General features: G+C 35.4%; 1 pseudogene; it reads right to left on the reverse strand.

Annotated features, from left to right (window-relative positions):
• Positions 1–910: 910 nt before the first annotated feature.
• LOC131066488 (uncharacterized) lies at positions 911–2893 on the reverse strand (annotated as a pseudogene).
• Between the last annotated feature and the right edge of the window lie 19214 nt (positions 2894–22107).

Consider the following 22107-nt stretch of genomic DNA (forward strand, 5'->3'; position numbering starts at 1 on the left):
TGAGTCAGTAGCTCCTTCAACCAGATTCACTAGGATTGGCCCCTTGATTGACATTTAAGAACCAGTGCATCAATCTGTGCAACTCACTCCTCTTTTCGAACCTGCACTCAATTTTTAAATTATGAAGGTCTAACCCTCGGATGCTTCCAATGTAACAAGAATGACCAAAAGTCTCTGGATGCACCACAAGTAAATCTCCAGGTGCAAAGGAGATTAGTCTCGAAAAGTGGATAAAAAAGCATGGCTCTCCAGATGAGCATTTTGTTTGGTGTAATCATGGTAAATTCATCGAACTTTTAAGGATAATAAATCTGTTTCGGTGACTCCTGCAGTGCATCAACTCCTGCAGTTACTCCCCAATCCCAGTTTCCCTACAAATATGACTCAGTGGTATTAATCTACAATCCGATAAGGAGGACTAAAGCTCTGACGATGGGGGCTCCATCCCTTTCATGTAAAACAATCAAACATAAATTAATGTCTCTCTACAGCAACAAACCAATAGTAAAAGTTGAATTGGAACCAAAGTAATAGTCATAATAATTATAAATATAGATTGCTTTCCACTTTAGATCAGACCTAATCAATTAATTGACATGATTTGTATTTGACAGAAGTGCCCACAAAACAAGGAACGTGCCTATTATGAACTGTACAACATTAGGAAAGGTGTCCAGAATTAAAATGAATTTTGAAAAATGATCAAACATGAATTGAAATCTGTCTACAGCAACAAACCAATAGTTAAAGTTGAATTGGAATAAAAGTAATGGTCATAATAATTATAAATAAAGATAGTTTTCTACTTCTTTGCCTTTAAACCGGACTAGTTACAAAACTGTTCAGCCTCTTCTGTTTACACTTTTTCTCATTGCACATAGGTGATTCAATGAAAATAGATGACAAAATATTCAACTATAAATAGAAATGTAGGGCAAAATTTCACTTGCCCATTTAGAATAAATTTCCAGTATGGATCATAAGACACTCTGCAATCTCTATGTAATAACAATGCCAAAAATCTGCCCATCTTGATCCTTCTGTCACATTCCTTTCATTTTCACAGAAATTCATTCTGCCCATGCCCAGGTTTAGCTTCTCATCAATTGGAAGTCCAATAACCATTGTCTCTGTTCTAGGCAGTGGTGAAGATGCAGTGCAGCAAAATTGCAGTATAAGAGATAGAAGTATCATTAACAAAAGAAATCATGTTAAAATAAGACTAAATAGAAAGTATTACCTTTCTGCATCAACTAATGCAAAATTGATGTCATATCAACACACCTACCTTCCACATCGAAATAAACTTGATTAGCAACAAACTCCAAGAATGAAAATGAAAACTTCTATAAATCATAGTGATGTATTTCAACTTCACAATCATCCAATTCAATTTACGATGGGAAAACCGATTACTTAAAAGTAAAAGCATCTTGTCTATATTGAGGTAACTAGCCAAGCTAAACGCTCATTAGAAAAACTTCTAGGTTGTCTATTTTAACTTTTCTTGAAGCAAATTTGTCACAGCAAGTTGCTTTGCACCTTTTTTCCTTCTCAAATTTTGCTACAAAAAAAACCTAATTTATATTAATATTGTCAAAAGCCAATCGCAGTCCAACAAAACTGCTGTAATGAATTGGAATTTTGTAACAGGAGATAATCTCAGAGAAGAAAATGCTCTAAAAACAGGGAATATTGAGATGAACTGGTAACATACTTAAATTAGTGTAATTAATGTTAACGTTGGGAAGTTTGGCCTTCACCTCAGAAGCTCCACAATACTTGCTAAAGAAGAAGCACCCGTTAGTAACTTCAACCATATGCTTAACTGTCTCTTCTGCTGACTTGAATTCATCATGAAATTCAATGCCCAGTAACAGAGTCAAGAAGCTCTCATCCAAAACAACACTAACCCACTGCATCACTGAAACCAAGGAAGGCACCCACCTGGAAACATTAGCTGCCGGAAATTCCAAAGGTCCTGTCAAGTGGCAAGATGAGTACACTGCCAACCATTTTGATAGGTGCCTGACCAGCTTTTAAACCTCCCTGCTGTCAATCCACCCAATAACCCATCCCAATGCATTCTCATCAACAAATGCTGATACCACAAAATGGAAACGGAAATCAGTGATTGAAAACCTGTCAAAAGCAGTGGCTACGAGCAGAGCAGTCTGCTGAAAAGCAAAATCGTGCTTTCTGTATTCGTTCATCTCCATTGCCTTCAAAGCTTACTGCTTCCGTTCCCTTCGGAAGGAGCTAATGGTGTTATCATCTTTTGAAGGGCAGAGAAAATAATTTAAAATGAGCAACAAATCGGGTGGCTGAATATCAGTCATACTTTCCAGCATAAGACACAGCATGTCACTCCGTTTTGCTTCCTTCAGTTTCTCAACCAGGTGGATATGTAGACACAAGCTGGTGGGTAAGTATAGCCCAAGGAGGAGCTTCAAGGGCCTCCAAAAACTCAGCTACGTACAAATTCTAACCATTTCCTTAACAAGTTCCCGCCCCAGATAAGACCCCATCTTCTCCAGCAAGTTAAGGCTGTTCTCCGACTTATTGCTTTTAACTTCGACCTACTCCTACACCATGTTAAGAAAGGGGTTTATGAGAGCAAAGAACGTTTGTGGGGTTAAATTAGCCGGGTTGTAGAGTGAAGATTACTCAACGTCTCTGATTCTGCATTGATTAGCCGTTCGTCATTATCATAAGTTTTCCAGGTGGAAAGTCTCCTCAAATATTTATATGTATCTGTGACTGTGGCTGTGGTCTTTACTTCGAAGAGACTATGAAGAATTGCATCGCCATTTGGAGTGAGAAAACATTTTGAGGCATCCTCTACCTCTTCTGCGGCTGCCCTTCTTACAACATCTAGCAAAGTAAGCATCATTCAACTGTAAATGGAGATACTATGAAGTCCTGGTTATAAACCCTCTGGAGCAACTTTCGCCCCTAAAAAGCTCGATTATACCGATTTTCACTTTAAGCCACAAATTACTGATTATGGCACTGTTCAATTAGAAACCCTCTTTCAATTCAAAACACAAAATTGCTGCTTTAATCACTGTTCAATCCAGCGGTTTTTTGAACAAAATTTTACCGCCAATCCTCTGCATCAAACATTTATGAAGACCTTAGCTTTTTCATGTGAGAAGAGATGAAAAAACAAAAGTAAATAAAATCCCACGAAACCCCCAAAAAGACTGCGAACTTAAGATAGCTAATCACTGTTATAGACTCATTTCGTATCTTTTCATTGGCAAATTACAACCCAGGATTCCAATTGGATTATGGCTGACACAACGTGTCAGCATTGCTCCGCCTCTGGTTTTCCATGTGGAATACAACTTATATATCATAAGTGCATTGAATATCCTTCGGCTCAAATCCGAAAATATGAATTCACACAGAAATCTACATCCTCGCCGCACATAAAAGTAAGGCAAGCAAACCTGTACACTCTTTGTCATTTGGGAAGCTACCGCGCTACATCTTCTGAGCGTTATGCATGTTTTTGCTTGCTCCTTGTGATGCAATCTACCACTCAACAATCCAACAAAAACTGATCCTCTGAAACAAAAACTACCATACCAAAGAAGAAGAAAAGCCCGCAAACCCTAATAAGAAATCTTGCTAAGCCTTAGCTAAGGTTTAGGTTTAGATTGTACTTAATTTAATATAAACACATGGAGGGAAGCAGAAATACATAAAAGTTGCTATCCTTTATTTGAATTAGTGCTAAAATAAAATAAATTAAATTTGTGTCATTCAACATAACACATTCTACATTGATAACAAGTGGTGAACTGTAGGAATCTGACTGCGTTAATGAAAAAATAAAAAAATATAAGAATGAAAAATCTAGCTTTTATTTTAAATTTAAAAAATTTCACGTTAATAAAAAAATTAAAAATATAAGAATGAAAAATTGCTTTTATTTGAAATTTGAAATTTGAAAATTTTCACTAAAAATAATTGTTTGATATGCAAAAACAAATGTTTTCAATGTACCATCTATCACAAAAGAAACTTTAATAAGATGTGAGTCATGCTCCTTTTAAATAAGAAATATGAAATGGTTGAAACTTTCAAAATAATAAAAGAGAAAGTGAAGTAACAAATATGATTAAAAAAATAAGATTAAATACAATGACAAATACAAATATAATAATATTGCTTAAAAAATAATACTTAAAATATATATTAATATTGTTAATTTTTCTTGTATTATTAGAAGTTTAAGAGAGGTGCTAAAGAATAATTGATGGAAAAAATATTATTATTAATTAATAAAATAATATTAAATATATTTAGAATAGTTAAATAGTATTATAGTCAAATAGAAGGCAAGTCTCACTCTAACCGACCACTCTAGAAAAGCGAGAAGAGTAGTGGAGGATTTATTAAGATTTGGTTGACTAAAATAAAAACCTTCATAATCAAGAAGCAAGACAACCATATATGACGAAATAATACTAGTTTTCTAGAATATTACTGGTAAAATAATGAATCTTATATTCACGATTATAAAATCAAATTGTTGGACGGATGCATATATTATATTTATTGTTTGTCGATGAATTTCCCAACTGGCAATTAAACAAAAACTTTAACTAGCAATAAATGGTGGACCTGCTCTATGCATAATAGTGTGTATTCTAGCAATAAATGTTTTACCTACTCCATGCATAATAATGTATATTTTTTTGTGACAAATTGAATTTTACACTTACATAAACCATGAGAATAGAGAAAATGTGTTTTTACAATCATTTAAAATAAAAATTAAATTTAGACTATAGAGTTTATATGCATTTATTGGTTAAACTAATTAAATAATAGAATTCAATGAATGCAATAGTGTCATGTCTTTGGTATGAACTAATGAAAAGTATAATTGTAAGGGTGATGGGATATTCTTTAATTGCTTCATTCATAAAAGTTCAAATATGTTATATTAAGTACAATTTGATAATAACAATAATTGTGAATGGGACTTGTCTACTTTTCTTTATAATGGTGGTCTACCTCTAAAACTTTGTCTTCGTTGTGCTACTTGAATTGGGATCAAGGTGGTGTTAAAGAAGACCTTTTTAAGTCTTGGTGTTGTTAAAGAAGATCTTGTTTTAAGTATGTGGTGTTATGATTGAAATTAGATACTTTGTGTGATTTAGTCAAAACTCTTATTGTTTATTTTGCACAATGTATGAATATTTGAAGACGTGTGATATACAAGATGTTCAATGTAGAACTCATTAGTGCTATAGTAGAATGCTCTAAATGTTATCAACAATGATGATTGGATGTTTTGGAAGCTTGTGAGATGTGTTGATTTAATGCCCTTTGACTTATCTTTAAATATGGCATCCAAGTTTGAATATATTTGTTTGCAATTTGATAGGAAACAATCAATTCTTGGGTGGGAGTCAACTCAAGAAGTGTGAAAAGGGGAATTTAAATAAAGTGGGTGAGATTGCATACCATTTATTTCTAAAAGACAAAATTATGATTCTAACCAAGGTGGGGAAACAAATAAAAATTAAGTTGGGTCTAGACCATAAGAGTTGAATCGACAAAGAGTAGAGGAGATAACACCAACATGACTACCTAATGGCAAGGCTAAAGTGAGTACAAAACAAGTGAGGAATGTTGGATTTATTACATTCTTTTATATAGTATATTTTATAGTTTAGAATATCGTGTGTGTATATACATGTATATATGGATATCATATACATGTACATATACTACTGTAGCGTCCTAAAATTGCACTCTTTATAATTTTGACCACATTTGGGGTCCTCACTTTAGTGTTCTCATCTTCATGCTTGATATGGACTCATTTATGTGTGTACCATGAAACAAGGTTCATATTATATCATTTCACCTTGCATAGCACCTTAACCCTTGCCCAAATATGAGGTAGGACCAAGGCGTGGTGCCTTCGTCCTCACTGGGACCATAGTGCCACACCATGGTCCTCCTTAGCTAGGCCCTAATTTGAACCCCTTGTCCCATCTCAAATTTGAGCAGTAAACTTTGCTCTATGTCAGCCTATGTTCGAAAATTAACATAATTGATGACAAGCAAGTATATAAGGAGGTATTCCCCTCTCATTTAAAAAAAGAAGGCAGTAAGGCGAATAAGGCAAGGAGATAGGTGAACATAAGGTGAACTACTATCAAGCATTCAATAATTGAAGCATTCATCATCAAGCATTTCTAGAGGTCTTCAAGGCTACATATTCTTCATCTATCCATTGTGGAGCAACATTACATCATTCATTTGCAAGCATGTGTGTGTGATTAGGTTTTTGTCATGTTCATGTCATTTTCATACAACATATGTGATTACATTCAAGAAGCAAAGCATCGTCATCATTCATTGTAGATTTGAGGTATACCTTCCCATCATTTATTTCAAGCATTTGCAATATTTCATTCAAGGTTGATTCCAAACCGGGGTTTGACTTAGGCAAACCCCTATTCCCAACCTTTTTCCCCTTCTTTTTGTGTGTAGGAAATATGTACAGAGTTGTACTCTTTAGAATAAGCTCCATTCAGAGAGACAAATCAACCCTTTTCGACACGCGAAAAGTTCGAAGGACTGTGGTGCCACCTCTTGGTCCTGGCTTTTTAGAAGCTTTTTTTAGGGTCAAATCCAAATTTTCTTACACTGCTAAATTATAAGTGCTCGGGTCAATCCCACATTTGTAGCTCACTGTTTTCTCAGTTTTATCTTCATTTTTTAGCACTTTATCCTATTTCAACATTTCAACTTACAAAAGAGAGGAAAACCCACAAAAATCAATATAATTCATTCAGTATTCAGTCCTTATTTGATTTGTGACTGAATCTAGTGGATTCCCTTCCCTCTTTTGAATGTAAAGGTTTCCCAAGTGAAAATTTATCTGGTGATTTCTCCCTCCTATGTTGCAAATTGCCAAATCAAATTTCCCCTTTTACAACTACATACACACATATATATGTATATACATGATATACATGTGCATATACATGTATATACACGTGTGTGTGTGTATATATATATATATATATATATATATATATATATATTTGTGTGTGTGTGTATGTGTGTGTGTGTGTATATGTATACATGTGCTATACATATACATATACGTATATATATATTTGGGTGAACCCGCAATAGTGGATTACACTTTTTTGGACAAATAAATTGCACTCGTTTGTCCAAAACATAATTTCTACCACTTTTGATTGAATGCCATGTTCAATCGAACCCAAAAACCGATTTGATCGAACCCCCTTTTGAATGGTTTTTTAAAAGGATCATGGCCATTTAAAAAACAATTGCTCAAAGGGGTTTGATAGAACATGGGTTTGGGGTTCGATAGAACCCCTTTCGATAGAACATATGTTCTATCCAACCCACTTGCTAGAGATCTCCGGTCTCCCCCCCAAACTCTCCTGGTTTTTGCAAATTTTTTGCCTTCGAAGCTCAAATTGGGGGCTCAAATGGATGAATTTTGACAAACCCAAATGCATGATAGTAGTACTCAAAGCGAGCTTTCCAATGATTATTATTTTAATATATATTGAGTTTATTAAGATTTTTTTTTAGGTTAACTGAACATAGGTTTCACACCAAACATCAACTTCTGAGTTCAACACTTATGGAAAAAGAGTAAACAAGTGAAAAAAAATTCTGAAAAATATTACGCACTAGGTATTGAAGTCCTCTTTACAAAAAAAAAAAAATGATTTTCGTTATATATACAACAAGTTATGTAATATCAAATAGACATATGTCAAAATTACAGTTAACTCGACTTGAAATCTTAATAAAATATGAAATATTGAAGTTAATATTACAAAACCAATTGAAAACACTAGATATGCATGTTACAAAATCAAATTCAAAATAATCACATTCATATCTATTATAGAAAAAAAGTTATGCTACATAGAGTGTATCACTCTTTAAAAATGTTGTTTTTTGGAAAAAAAAACTAGTTTTCCAGGGAGATAGAAAAATGAAAGAAAATTGATTCCAAAAATTATCAAAAAAATATTTTTAGAATCTACATACAAAATGACACAAATCACTAGTTCACATCATCTACAAATTCCTTACGGTTTAGTAGTAATAGGTATCTGAATCTGAAGTTTTTTCTGAAAATGAATATTGCAGTGTCAAAGTTGACAAAAAAGTGTAACTCACTGTTGTGGGTTCACCCATGTATATGTATATGTATATGTATATGTACATACATACATACATACATTCATATACATATATGTATATGTATATGTATATGTATATATATATGTACATACATACATACATATATACATACATATATATGCACATATACATATACATATACATATATACACATACATATATACATACATACATACATATACATACACATACACATACACATATACATGCATACATACATACATACATATACATGTATATGCATAATATATATATATATATATATATATATATATATATATATATTGATGCAAGATGGACCTTCCCTCTACTCTTCAATTCACAGAGACTAAAACAATAGTAGAAACTCTTTGCTTTCAAACATATTTCATCATCATAGAATAAGATTACTACACAGATTTTTATTCAGTCTGCAATTCTACAAACACTTCTACTAATGGAGTTTTCTATAGCTTCCCTCTTTCACATTAATCATGCCTACTTCTGAAGATGATAAAAGACTGGTGAGGTGGATTATTTAATAAGCATGCAAATCAAACATGGAAGTCTATGAAATCAAAGACATAATTTGAAATGCATGAAAACATGAATAATGAAAATGTATATACCTCACACAATCCTTTTACCTTCTCCTTTGGATGGAGCTTGATGAAGTGAAGGCGCCCTTGGGTGATGCTCCACTTGATGTGCTCCTCTTGTTTGCTTGATGTGGATGGCTCTCCAATGTTGTGCACAAATGGAATGGATTTGGAAGATTATGGAAATGAGATGATTAAGTGTGGATGTAGGATGATTTTGACATGATAAGGATGCTAAAATGATTTTTCTAGGCTCAAAAGGGCAGCATAAGATTACTGAACTTGGAGATGAAGAATGGAAGGATGGAGTCCTCAATTTATAGGAAGAGGAGAGGAAGAATGGATGGCTAGGATGGATTCAAGATGAAGGGCTAGGATTGCTTGTGAGCTCACACAAGGCCCAAGAGAGGGTGTGGAGACCAAGAGATATGCCTTGAAGGCATTTCTTGTCTCCACACTCCTCAAGGTACATTGGGAAGACTTCCCAAGGTACCTTGAGAAGAGAAAAGTGCATTGGGAAGACTTCCCAATGTGCCTTGAGAGGAGCAAGGGATGTGGCATTCCTTGAAGAATGGGGAGGAGGAATTTAAAATTCTCCAAAAAGGGATAATCATGGGGATTGGAGGAATAAGAAGGAATTAAAAATTCCTTGGGAGAGGAGATGCCTAGAGGATTGTGAGATTTTGAAGATCTCACATTCACCTAGGAAAAGAGCATTAAAAGCTAGTGGTTGGATGGAAGGGACAAGGAGTTGACTTCGTGGCTAATCATGATGATTAGCCATAAGCAACTCATTAGGAGGGGGATTAGAGGAAATGTTAGGTGGGATTAGGATTTGTAGGAGGATTTGACTAGGAGAGAGAATGAGTGGAGGGAATTAAAAATTAGAAGAATAAGGTTAAGTGAGTTTAGGGAGTTTTTAGAAGAATTTATTAGGTTAATGATGAATTAAGAAGATGATTTGTAGGAATGATGTAGGTTAGCTAATTAAATGAAATTAATTAGCCAAGAGGAAGATTTGTGAGGATTTAATCTTTTAGAAGAATAAAGAAAGGGATTGATTTATTAAGTAAACTAGTCACATGCTATAGTGACAATATCAATTATATTTAATTAATATTGAGGAGAATTTGAATTAACATAATTAATTAATTAATTATGTGAGGAATTAAAAATAATTAAAAACAATTATTTTTAAGTGTCTATGACTTCAAACTAAGAACAAATCAGACACAAGCTCAATTTCATGTTATATATTAAATAACCCATATAGAAAAGCTATATAATTTGTAATGAAACCAAAGTCGCATGTTGGCCTAAGCTCCTACGCATCCACAAACATTTGAGGCCAATATGCCTACACAACCACTCTTTCTCTTCTCTTTAACTACAACCCACAAATTAAGCGATGGGAAGGGTATCCTCTTTCCCTTAGCTGCTTGCAACTCACCACACATCCATATGCACTTCCCTGACTCTCCCCAAGTGATGCTACACTCTTTCTTTATATCGCATTACCCTTCTAGCTTTACATTGATTCATATTTTAAAGCCTTTTCATATCATTTCTGTAGACGTCCAAAATTAATTAAATTAAATATTTAATTAATTTTATCCTTCTACGTAATTAATTGATTTAATTATGTTACCTTTATTCTTCTCATAATTAATTAAATTAAATTAAATTAATTTAGCAACTATAGTTTGATAATTGATTATTCTCTATTTCTTATAAAGTCCTCAAAATTAATTAATTCTTCTAAATTCCCTTTGAGCTAATTAATGACAATTAATTAACTTAGTCATGTGATTCCTACAAATCACTCTTCCTAATTCTTCATTAGCCTAATTAATTCTTCTAGAAGCCTCATTATCATTATTTTTAATTCCTCCACTCATTCTCTCTCCTCTTGTCAAATCCTCCTACAAATCCCACTTGTCTTGAAATCTTCTATTATCTCACCTAATCACCCCTTTAAACATTTGCTAGTGGCTAATCTCCATGATTAGCCACCAAGTCAACCAATAGCCATAAATGGCTAAGTCCACTTGTCCCCTCCTCACCTCCCAACCTTAAATGCACATAATTCAATCATTTCTATAATTTCAAAATCTCGCACTCTCCCATGTCTCTCGTCTTCCCAAAGAATTTTAAATTCCTTTTCCTATTTCCTTTTCCCATGCACTTCATTATTTGAGAATTTTTAATTCTATTGTTCATCCCCCAAGGAATTTTTAATTTCTTCTTGTCTTCCCAATGTACTTGGGATATCTTCCCCACGTACATTGTGGAGTGTGGAGACAAGAAATGCCTTTATGGAAAATCTCTTGGTCTCCACACCATGTCCTCTCAGTCCATGTGCTCCCTCTCCTTCAATCTCCACCCTTGATTCATCTTCAATCTTTACTGTCCATTCATCTCCCTTCATATCTTTAAATTGGGGTCTCCTCCCCTTCATTTCACATCTCCAATTTGTGCAATCTTGTGTTGTCCACATAGCTTTAGCAATCCATCAAGAGCATCGCCACTATAGCCAAACATCCACTTAGCATCCATGGCATCCATATCCATCCTTTGAGAATTCATCATCCACTCCATCTCTCTTTGTTGTGCAATCTTGGAGAGCAATCCACATCCCATCTTAGAGCCAATCCAATCAAGTGGAGATAGGGAACTTCTCTACTTCATCAAAGGCTCAATCGGAGGACAAGAGAGCTTCAAATGAAGGTATAATTGTTTTTATTGCATTTGATTATATGTTTTATGCTTATTTGATTTGAATCTAACCATTATATTCCTCTTTTGATTTTCCCTTGGTTCACTTTCTTTGGCAACTCAATTGGGAGGTTGATTGAATCATTTTCTTTTGCAAGATAATAACATCTCTTTGTCTTTACCTTGGTGACCATTCACATTGTTTCTTTCCATTCACCAAAACAAATGGAATTTCATTAGTTATTTTAAACACCTAGTAATTGCATTTGTACAATCCACATATCCCTTCAAATCTTAATTTTTCCCTCAATGCATGATAATTATCTCTATATTTTAACACATTCTCAAAATTCGGTCATTGTTGTACACGTGCTTGAATCACCTAATATGGATATGTTGATAAAGCAACAAAAATATTTGAAAATTCTCTCATGGCAACATAGTCTGCAGAAGTCAATACTTCATCTCCATGAATATTTCCATCATTGCATTGCTTGTTTTTTTATTTAATTACAAACTTGTGAGATCCCTCATATGTTGTGAATTGATAGTTTTGGAGGCATATTGGAATAAAGACTTGTTTCAACAATTACTAAAGTCTCTCCATCAAATACACTTGGTTCATAATCTTAAATAATCTCTAGACTCTTGTGACAAGATATAGTAAATGTAAGAGGTCGTAAAGAAGCAATACAAAATGGTTGGGAATTACTCCATGCCAAAAAACTCAAATTGACATTGCTTCCCAATGATCTATGTTACTAAAATGATTTTTTTATGCTTCAACAATTTGCATACACGTCTACCAGGGCAGTTGTGATTACACATCTGATGAAAATATTTATGATTTGAGGGATGTATATGCTTTGTTCCAATGGGCGGTGATGATGCTTGGGGACTTCACCCTCTTAAACTCGGTATATGGATTTTATAGATAACAACTGTAAGAGGATGTCGAACATTCATTGGATAACATCATTTGAAGTGGATGGATAAATGTTGAGTTGAGAATTTCAATACATAAGTGTCTTTTCCCAACCTCCAATTATAAGAAGGAAACTCTACAAAATTGAATGAAGAGAACCAAAACAAAACTCAGAAAACAAACTGACAATTTTTTTTGGTGGTGTCAATTGCTTGTCTGCCCATGTGCTCCTACACTAGAAACATTGGTAGGAAAAATAATTTGAGTAGAACTCACAAGATAGAGTTAAATAATAGTATTATCCTTTCAGGTTGTAAACAACCTTTCGTCAACTCCATCATTGTGTTAGGTACACAAAATCACTTCTTTTTCCTCCTCTTCCAAAATCTCATTGGAACAACAATCATCATCCTCCCACAACTCTTCTTACCACTCTTCTCTTCCCTCGTGGATTTACATCCACCATACATGTCATCTTCCTATGCCAAAGACTCTCTCATCTCCTCTTCTCCTTCATGAGATCCAACCCACCACAAACTGACCACCTCCACCAAATACTCCTAAAGTATCCTCTACTACTTCCACGTGCAACCAAGAAACCTTCTAACACCAATCTGCAATATCCACTTTCACTCTTTCTCTAACTTTTACATGATCATATGCAACATCTACTTGCACTAACTCATCCCTATGTATCTCTACTTCACTAAACTTGAAAAAATCAACAATTACCTCTGCTAAAACATCCTCTTCAACCTCCATTGTTGTAATGTCTTTTTCATCACTTCTCGCTGCAACTTCCTTAAGTATCACTGTTATGTCTTCTTCTTCATTCAACTCTCAATCTTTGTGTTGGATCCTTATTAGTTTCTTGATCAACCTCCAAACCCACATTTTGAACTTCATCTTCTACTACCTCAACCTATGAGGTATTTTCTTCACCATCATTTTTTTTTGTTTCACTATCCAGCTGATGGTTCACTATGACCATGTTCTTCTCTCTTTTCTCTTTGTTTCTCACCTTATAATTTGTGTGGACTGCTACCCGCATTTTATCCTTCTGACTGCAATTTTCCTTCTTCATTGGGATTCTCCACATCCCATAACTCTCTTCCCAATGTTGCTCCATAAATAAAATCAATACAATTCTTCTGATGACTCACCTCATCCTCTTCTCCAAACATCCTCTTATCTACTACAATATTTTATTTGCATTCACTTTTCTTCGCAACTTCACGATCTCAATCGATTAGGACTTTGTACACCTACAACGATGTTATTGATCTCTCCACCATCACTTCACACTTTCTTCTCTTTTTGTGGCCCATCCCTATGAACTCTCAATTGCTTAAGCCTCCTCACACACCTGCAACAATTTCTCGTACCTTTGAGATAACTCCATCACTTCAACTTCACACACAAGTCCTGGTGGATCCTCTCCACTCTCAAGACCCCTCGCTTTGATACCAATTGATGCAAGATGACTCTTTCATCTACAATTTGCAATTCACAAAGTCTAAAACAACAACATAGACTCTCTATTTTCAAACTAATTTCGTTATCATAGACTAAGATTTCTACACAAATAGTTTTATTTAGCTAGCAAGTCTACAAACTCTCCTACTAATAGAGTTTTATAAAGCTTGTCTACTTCACATTAATCATGCCTAATTCAAACTAAGACTAAACCATATACAAGCTCAATTCCATGCTAAATATAAAATAAATCATACAAAAAAGCTAAATAATTTATAATGAAACCAAAGTTGTACATTAGCATAAGCTCATACGCAACCACAAACACTATAGGTCAATACCCCTATGAAACCACTCTTTCTCCTCTCTTTAACTGCAACCAATAAATTAAGCGATGGGAAGGGCCTCCTCTTTTCATTATGTTCCCCTTAAGTCCATATTGCATAACCACCACAATTTCACGAATCGCCTGATTTTTTTAATTGTCTATAGGCATATGGCATCACCTATCAAAAATTTCATAGGATATATAGAGACACCCCTGAGTACACTTAAAACCATCTCTCTTAACCGTGGGTGGATCAATCTCTTGATTTTTTTCTTGGTTTGTTTGACGTCTCCAATAATGTGCATGATATTGCAAACAAATCATTTTGAGGAGATTTGCATTGTGTGTGTGAACCCTAGCCAAATTCTTCTCTATAATAATACTTTGAATCACCCCTTCTTCCACATCCCTAGAGTAATAAAATGCCTATTTTAATTGCTCTTGTTGCAAATATGAGTTTGTGTTGTCACTGATGTCAAACTTGTTGGTTTGATGTCAAGAATATTGATCTGAATGTGTAACTTGGTAATATTCTTTGGTCTGGATGTGGTCTAGTATAATTCAGTAATATTGGGTTAGTATTGTGATTATAAGAATGTGTGAATTCTACTCGTGAATTATTTAGAAGGTGTATAAAGATGTACATGAAGTCTTTGAAGCTTTGGTGATGATCTCTAAGGTCTACAATTGATATTTAGCTAAGTGTGATTGTTCCAGTGAATAATTTGTCAGTCAAATTTTTATCCAAATTGTGGTGAATATGTTTCATATATTCATAAAGTTGTAATATGACGTTGGTGAATGTAAATTCTTCCTATATCTCATTTTTTTAGATGCTCAAGTGATCTATAGTTGAAGATATTTTGGTATGAATTCTGGTTGGTACTATAACAGAGTGACAATGTATAGGATTGTGTTGCATTCCTCTGCCTTCATATGGTTTGATTGGTTTGGTCCATTTATTTGATTTTCTTGGTGTCAAGTGATGCTTTGTTGTGCATCTGCAAGTATTCTTGGTGGTCTACAGTATAGTTTGAGTAAGTTATGTTAGTGTGCTTCAACAATGTTATCTTCTAGAGCTGACCTATGATGTTTTAGTATGTATGGTTGCATAAGAGTTAATTTGGAATGGTTTGGAAGGTGTGTCGACATGGTATGATGTCTCACACATTTCATTTTTACTTTTTCATTGCCTTGGAGATTGTTTTTTGATCAACTATTCTTTATTTACATGTTACATCTAATTAGGTGGACCTAATTGAGGTTATTGTGATTGCAGATGGTATATAAAGGATGGAATCATTTTGGAGATGTATATATGAGTTTTATGTGTTGTGTGAAGTGTTTGTAAAGCAATGAAAAGGTTTGCAAGTACAGTAGTGTAGAAATGGAGGTAGTTTTAGATTTGTTTTAATAAAGAACCGTAATCAACATATTAGTGGATGCAGTTGCCTACAATTCAATCCTTTTGATGTATGTCTTTCATATGCAATGTATCTTGCCCCGAAGAAGTAATCTTCAATGTTTGCAAGTCTTTTGTATCTTTTGCAAGGTTGTGCACCTCATTCTTGCAATTCCATATTAGGGGCAGTGAGATCCTTGGCCTTGACCCTTTATATTGTAACATATTCTTCATATAGCGAGATAGTTCTTACCATGATTTTTCCCTCATTGGTTTTTCCATGTAAAAATATTGGTGCTCATGTGTGATTGCTTTTGTCTTTTTATCTCTTTATTTCTACAAATGTGGCAAATGATATTTGAGCAATTAAATCATTTAAGTTTTAATATATGTTGATTCAACACCCCCCCCCCCCCCCCCCCCGCTCTAAGCATTTAGTAGTGTTCAACAATTGGTATCAGGGCAAGGTTCTTGAAGAAAAAACCTAACAATTGAGGTAGATTCCGGATTTGAACACTGTTTGAATTTGAGAAAGATTTGAATGTTATGGAACCACATCAGTGGGATATTGAAGTTGTGATGGATATGGAAGGATAATTATCTAAGAAAGAAAGTTGAATGTGGAAAGAACAACATTGATGATATTGAAATAAAAATAGACATGAAATCTGGAGATGCATCAAACTTGAAGAAGAAGTAAACATGTTGAGGAAAAAGTTGAAAGAAGAAAAATAATAATTTGACAAAGGCCTGAAGCTTAAAGGTGGTAGTGAAGTGCCTGATGTGATGTTGAGTGCTCATAAGCAAAATAAAGATAAAGGTGGACTTGGTTTTAAAAAAGGTGAAAGCTTTAAGACTCTCACTAAAGAGGACAAATGAAAGGAAAAGGTCAAGGATGAATTGGTGAAACTTAATGAAGATCAAAAGAATTTTATTCTAGTTTGGAACAAGAACAATTTTAGGAAGCCTCATCTTGCTCAAGCCAGGTATTTATCATCCTTTAATGATAATTGTTTTTCATGAAATAAGTTTGGACAAAGACCTAGTGAATGTAGAAGTCAGATCAGATCTTAGTCATTTAATGTCAGTACTACTCTTGTAATATGTTTGGACATAAAAAAAATGAGTGCAGAAGTAGGATGGTATAGAATGGATATGTGAATACAAACTATGGTAGAAATGTTCAATCATTCAATGGATATTGTTATGCATGCAACAAATATGGTGGTGCAGGGCACCTAACACTCAAAGTATGGAATTTTTGTTTTCTTTCAAGTTTGTGAGTTATCTTTGTGATATAATAATGGACCAACCATTTAGGACTCAGTAGAGCCATGGTTGAGGTGTCCAAGTTTTGGTTTGAGTCAATTGTGTTCAGGATGCTGACAACCTGAGAAGTGAGATGCTTAGGTAGTTCATAGGTGAAGTGCTCCAGATGAATGTATTCATGTATTAGGGGTCAATTGTGTTGTGTTTAGGCCTTTTAGGGTGTTTGAGTACCTACAGTTGTCTTAAAATGCATTAGAATGCAAAAATTGCATCTTGGAGCCAAAAAGATGTAAAAAGTTGTTGAGCAACATTTTGTAATTTCTTGCAAAAGTTGCATTTTTGGTTGCAGGCGTTAAAAGCTGGCTGAACCAACTGAAATAAGAGCATAAAATCTTAAATTCACTTCATTGTATAGGTTGGAGGATTGGAAATGCAAGAGCAAGTTTTTGGATTGTGAAGCAAACTTGTTTTTGACAGTTTTTCATTTATTTTCATCACTTGTACGGTCCAGTACGGACTAGATGGTGTAAACTCATTGAAATTATTGAGTGTTCATTGTATTTGACTTCATTAAGTTTGATTTGCAGGTTTGATTGTCCTAGGTTGCAGAGATTTCTTCCATTCTTTGCAACTAGGTGCAAAATCCTTGCAAGTAGGGTTTAAGAGCAAGAAAATGGCTCTAACCTAGGCATTCTTGGATGGAACCTGTTGAAATAATTAAGAATGATAGGTTAGGGTCTATGCATAGATTTAGGATAGGATTTGTGGTTTTGCAGGTCCTTGTGGAGGAGAAACAATGAAGCCCTAGGCTCACCGCTGGGAGTAGGTGAGTTAGGACAGCAAGAAAAGTGAGATTTATGAGCACATGGGGATTGGTGCAGGAACAAGTGACACATGAATGGAAAGACCTCTGAGTGAACTTGAAGATTCATAAAAAAATTTGAATAGGATTTCTTGACTGGTAAAGAGTTTTAGACCCATCTTGCCAAGTCACCCGGTGTGGCCTAAACCCTCCAAAATAGTGCAGAATTGGAAACCCCACTTGTACAGATAACCCAAATGCACTTTTCTAATATTGTTTGTAACTTCCAAAAGGGTTTTCAAATCCATGATTTATTCCTATCCTTGTTTGGTACTTTTACAAACTAAGACCCTAAAACCGCCAAGGGGGGGCTAATGCAATTAGGCCTATTTTGAGCCCGGTAGAGACCTAGAAAGGTTAGGAAGCTAAAGCGATGGGTTTGGTGAGTCTAAAGCCACAAAATACTTCAAAGACACCTGGTAGAAGCATTGGGAACCCATTGGAAGTGGTTGTGTGTTGAGATCCTTGCAAGAGTGGTTTGAGCCAGAAGTAGAGTGTGTGTGATTGAGGTGGCAACCTCAAGAGGTGGAGTTGAGTGTCCAAAAAACCATTGGCTATACCTAGGAGGCAAGCCAAAGAGGTTCAAAACTTGGAGGTCTCATTAGCATAACCCCTACTAAGTGTCATTGGATGGACTTGAGTAGTTGTAGGGCTGAGTAGGACAAGTCACTTAAGAAGGTGTATTGAACCAAGCTCCAAGACTCTCTGCATCAAAGTGGTATCAGAGCCATTCTTTGAAAGATTTGGTGTATGTCAGATTGTGAAGAATTAGAAGCAAGTTCAATGCCTCCAAAGGCAATGACTCCAGAAGCCATTCGATAGTTGGTGGCAGAGATGATAGAAGGATTGAAGGATGTCGAAGGGAGTAGAGGAACCAGAGAGGTTAAGAAGGAGAAGGGGAAGGTTAAGGTAGAATGGGGTGATGAGACTGATGAAGAAGTGGAAGATGGAGAGGAACTAGCAGCAATAGCCATGCCTCAAGACCAAAAACTATTCTTGGATGCAGTCAAATCCATTTCCAAAGACAACTTGGATGGATTACCCACCTATGGAGGAAACCTCAATGGAGAAGAGTTGCTAGATTGGATAGAGGCTCTCAATTATCATTTTGATTTCAAAGAGGTAGCAAAAGAGAAAAGAGTAAATGTGGCCAAATCAAGATTGAGAGGATCAACACTAGTTTGGTGGAATATGATGCAAGAAGAAAGGATACAAGAAGGCAAGAAGAAGATAACCTCATGGGAGCATATGAAGATCAAACTTAAGGCATAATTCCCTCCAGGGGATTATGAGGTTCAAATCCATAAGAGATTGCAAAATCTGAAGCAAAGGGAGTTAGATGTCAATGCATACATTGAGGAATTCCACAAACTCAATTTGAGGGCTAGGAAGCATGATAATGAAGTGGAGAAGTTGGCCAGGTACATGAATAGCCTTAGACAGAATATACAAGATGAGATAAGTATCCTCACACCAGACACTGTTCATAAGTGTTTTCAATTGGCCCTAAGGGCGGAAGAGAAGATCAAAAGGAGGAGTGAACAAAATCAGAAACATAGGGGAGGTAAGAATTTCAAAGGCAGAGGAGGCTTTGGTAGAGGGCAGCAATCACCAAGAAATGAAGAGCAACAAGGCCAAGAAGGCAGTGGGGACTCTCAGAGAGGAACATTTAGAGGATCCTATAGAGGAAGGAGCAATTTTAGGGGCAAGTTTGGAAACTCGGGAAGAGGAAACACAGTCTTCACCGGTAGGTGTTATCATTGCAATCAAGTCGGGCATACCATGAGTAAGTGCCCGAGAAAAGCCTCAAGCTCCAAAAGCTCATACATGGGGGAAAGAAGAACTCAATTGTTGCAAGAGGAGGACACTTAGAGTGTAACTTCTTCAATTAGCAAGGTAGGGCCAGTGACAGATGGAGAAAACTTGATGATGAGAAGAACAATGCTCAAGATACCCCAAGCTCAAGAGCCACCATGGAGGAAAATTTTGTTTAGGACCACTTGTAGGTCACATGGGAAGATTTGTAAGATGATTGTAGATTCAGGTTCCACTAAGAATATTGTCTTAGTTGAAATGGTAGACAAACTCAAACTGAAAAGATTACCTCATCTCACTCCTTACAAGGTATCATGGCTCAACCGGGGTCAACATGTCTTGGTTAATGAACAAGCATGGGTGGATTTTGAAATTGGTGAGTATAAGGATAGATTACTATGTGATATATTGCCTATGGATGCTTGTCATTTTTTGTTGGGTCGTCCATGGAAATATGATGTGAGAGCTACTCATGATGGAGAAAAGAACAACTATCTTGTCACCAAGAATGGGAAGAAGTACCAAATGGATCCACTACCTGATCCAAAGGAAGAAAAGAAAATAGGCTCAAGTGTGATGCTGATGAGAGGTAAAGAGTTTCTCAAAGTGTTGAAACAAGAAGGTCATCAAGGCTATGCTATAGTATTGAAGCTTAGAGATGAAGCTAAGGCAGATCCAATGAGTGAAGTGCCTCAATAGGTGCAAGGTCTACTCAAACAATATGCAAAGGTGATAGGGGATGACATGCCTGATTCTTTGCCTCCAATGAGAGATGTGAATCATCAAATAGACTTAATACCAGGGGCCAATCTACCAAACAAAGCTGCCTATAAAATGACACCTAGTCAAAATGAAGAGATCGCCAAATAAGTACAAGAACTCTTGGACAAAGGGTTTATCAAGAAGAGTTTGAGTCCATGTGTTGTTCCTACTGTGTTAGTGCCTAAAAAGGGAGGCAAATGGAGAATGTGCACAGACTCCAGAGCAATCAACAAGATTACTATAAGGTACCGATTTCCTAACTACCCTCTTATCATTTTATCATTTTCTATACCTACCCTTTAATCCTAGCTGACCATTTTTCTGTTCACCTCTTAATCTTATCCCTCCATTTTCTAAAGTGTCTTCTGTATAGGAGGATTCTTTTACCTTTCTAATCCTAATGTGTTTATCATCCTAATGCATTTATCATCCTAATGTGTTTATCAGCCTAATGCGTTTTGTCAAGCTTTCTTGCGATCAAGCGACTTCACAACCACAATCTGTTCTTTGTTGAGCTCTTGTACAGAATGCAAAATCTGAGAGAAAATATATCAAACAAGATCAATGGAGATAGGAGACAATTGAGATCAAACCCTACTTGGCATGTGAATGGTATTATTGTTTCAATTTGTTAATTTGCATGTTCTTAGGTTTCTTCATTGGTGTATGGTGAATGTTTTATTGTAGAACTAGGATTGTTTGTGGTTGGATCTTTGTGGTTTTGCAATATTTTTTCATTATCATTTTTCACCTCACATAGAAGGAACTTACAAAAGATGACCTAATTACATTCAAGAAGTAGGACAACAACATTCCAAAGATAGATTTGAACATTTGGACGGATTTTTCTGATTTTAGCTAGATGAAATGTGGAATCAAATAATTTTGAGCCAAATTCATAATTATGTGATGTATTTGAACTAGCCATACAAGATCATGAAGGATGTCATCAAGGAATTTTCATTGAAGAAGATGGTGAAAATGATATTTATGTTGAGCTTACTTGTTTTGTGTATGATGAAAGAGCTATGACCGTGGAGGACATCATGTTAGACAATTCAAATAATCAGACGACAACTGAGAGGGGGGGTTGAATCAATTGTCATAAATTACCAGAACCATTAGCAATTAAAACTTTAATACCAGAACCCAAAACATAAATACTGGAATAGAAGTTAAACCAATTAAGCATAAACAATAATCACAGAATAAATACCATCCACATGACACCAGGATTTGTACGTGGAAAACTCAATAAAGGGAAAAACCATAGTGAGAAGCCTACCCACAGTCAGATAATACTTCTGTAGTAAGTATGTGAATTACAATTGAGGGTCCTGCACTTGCAGGAAGGCCAACAGCCTAGAGCACACCGCTCATCACAAAAGGAGTCTCACTGACTACATAGAAATCTAGACTACAATCCAAAGAAGTGTTGAACTGCAAAAGATAGCATCTCCTATGCCTGAGTACAGTTCTAGTTAAGCTCAAAACCGGAGGACTAAATCCTCTTACATTAACCCAAATCGATCTCTAATGATCGACCAAATCCTCTGCTTGAGTGATATTACATTATTCACGCATTACATCCCTTGACCATGATCTCTAACATAACCATGATGGTCTACAATGAGATCTTACATCTATACATACAAACCCTCGACAATAAACAATTAGGTCGGCCATCAGATAATAAACCAATTACATAATTACAAACCATGTCGGCCCTAGACCAAACAAATAATA

The sequence above is a fragment of the Cryptomeria japonica genome, chromosome 8 (genome assembly GCF_030272615.1).
Source record: "Cryptomeria japonica chromosome 8, Sugi_1.0, whole genome shotgun sequence".
Classification (NCBI taxonomy): Eukaryota; Viridiplantae; Streptophyta; class Pinopsida; order Cupressales; family Cupressaceae; genus Cryptomeria; species Cryptomeria japonica.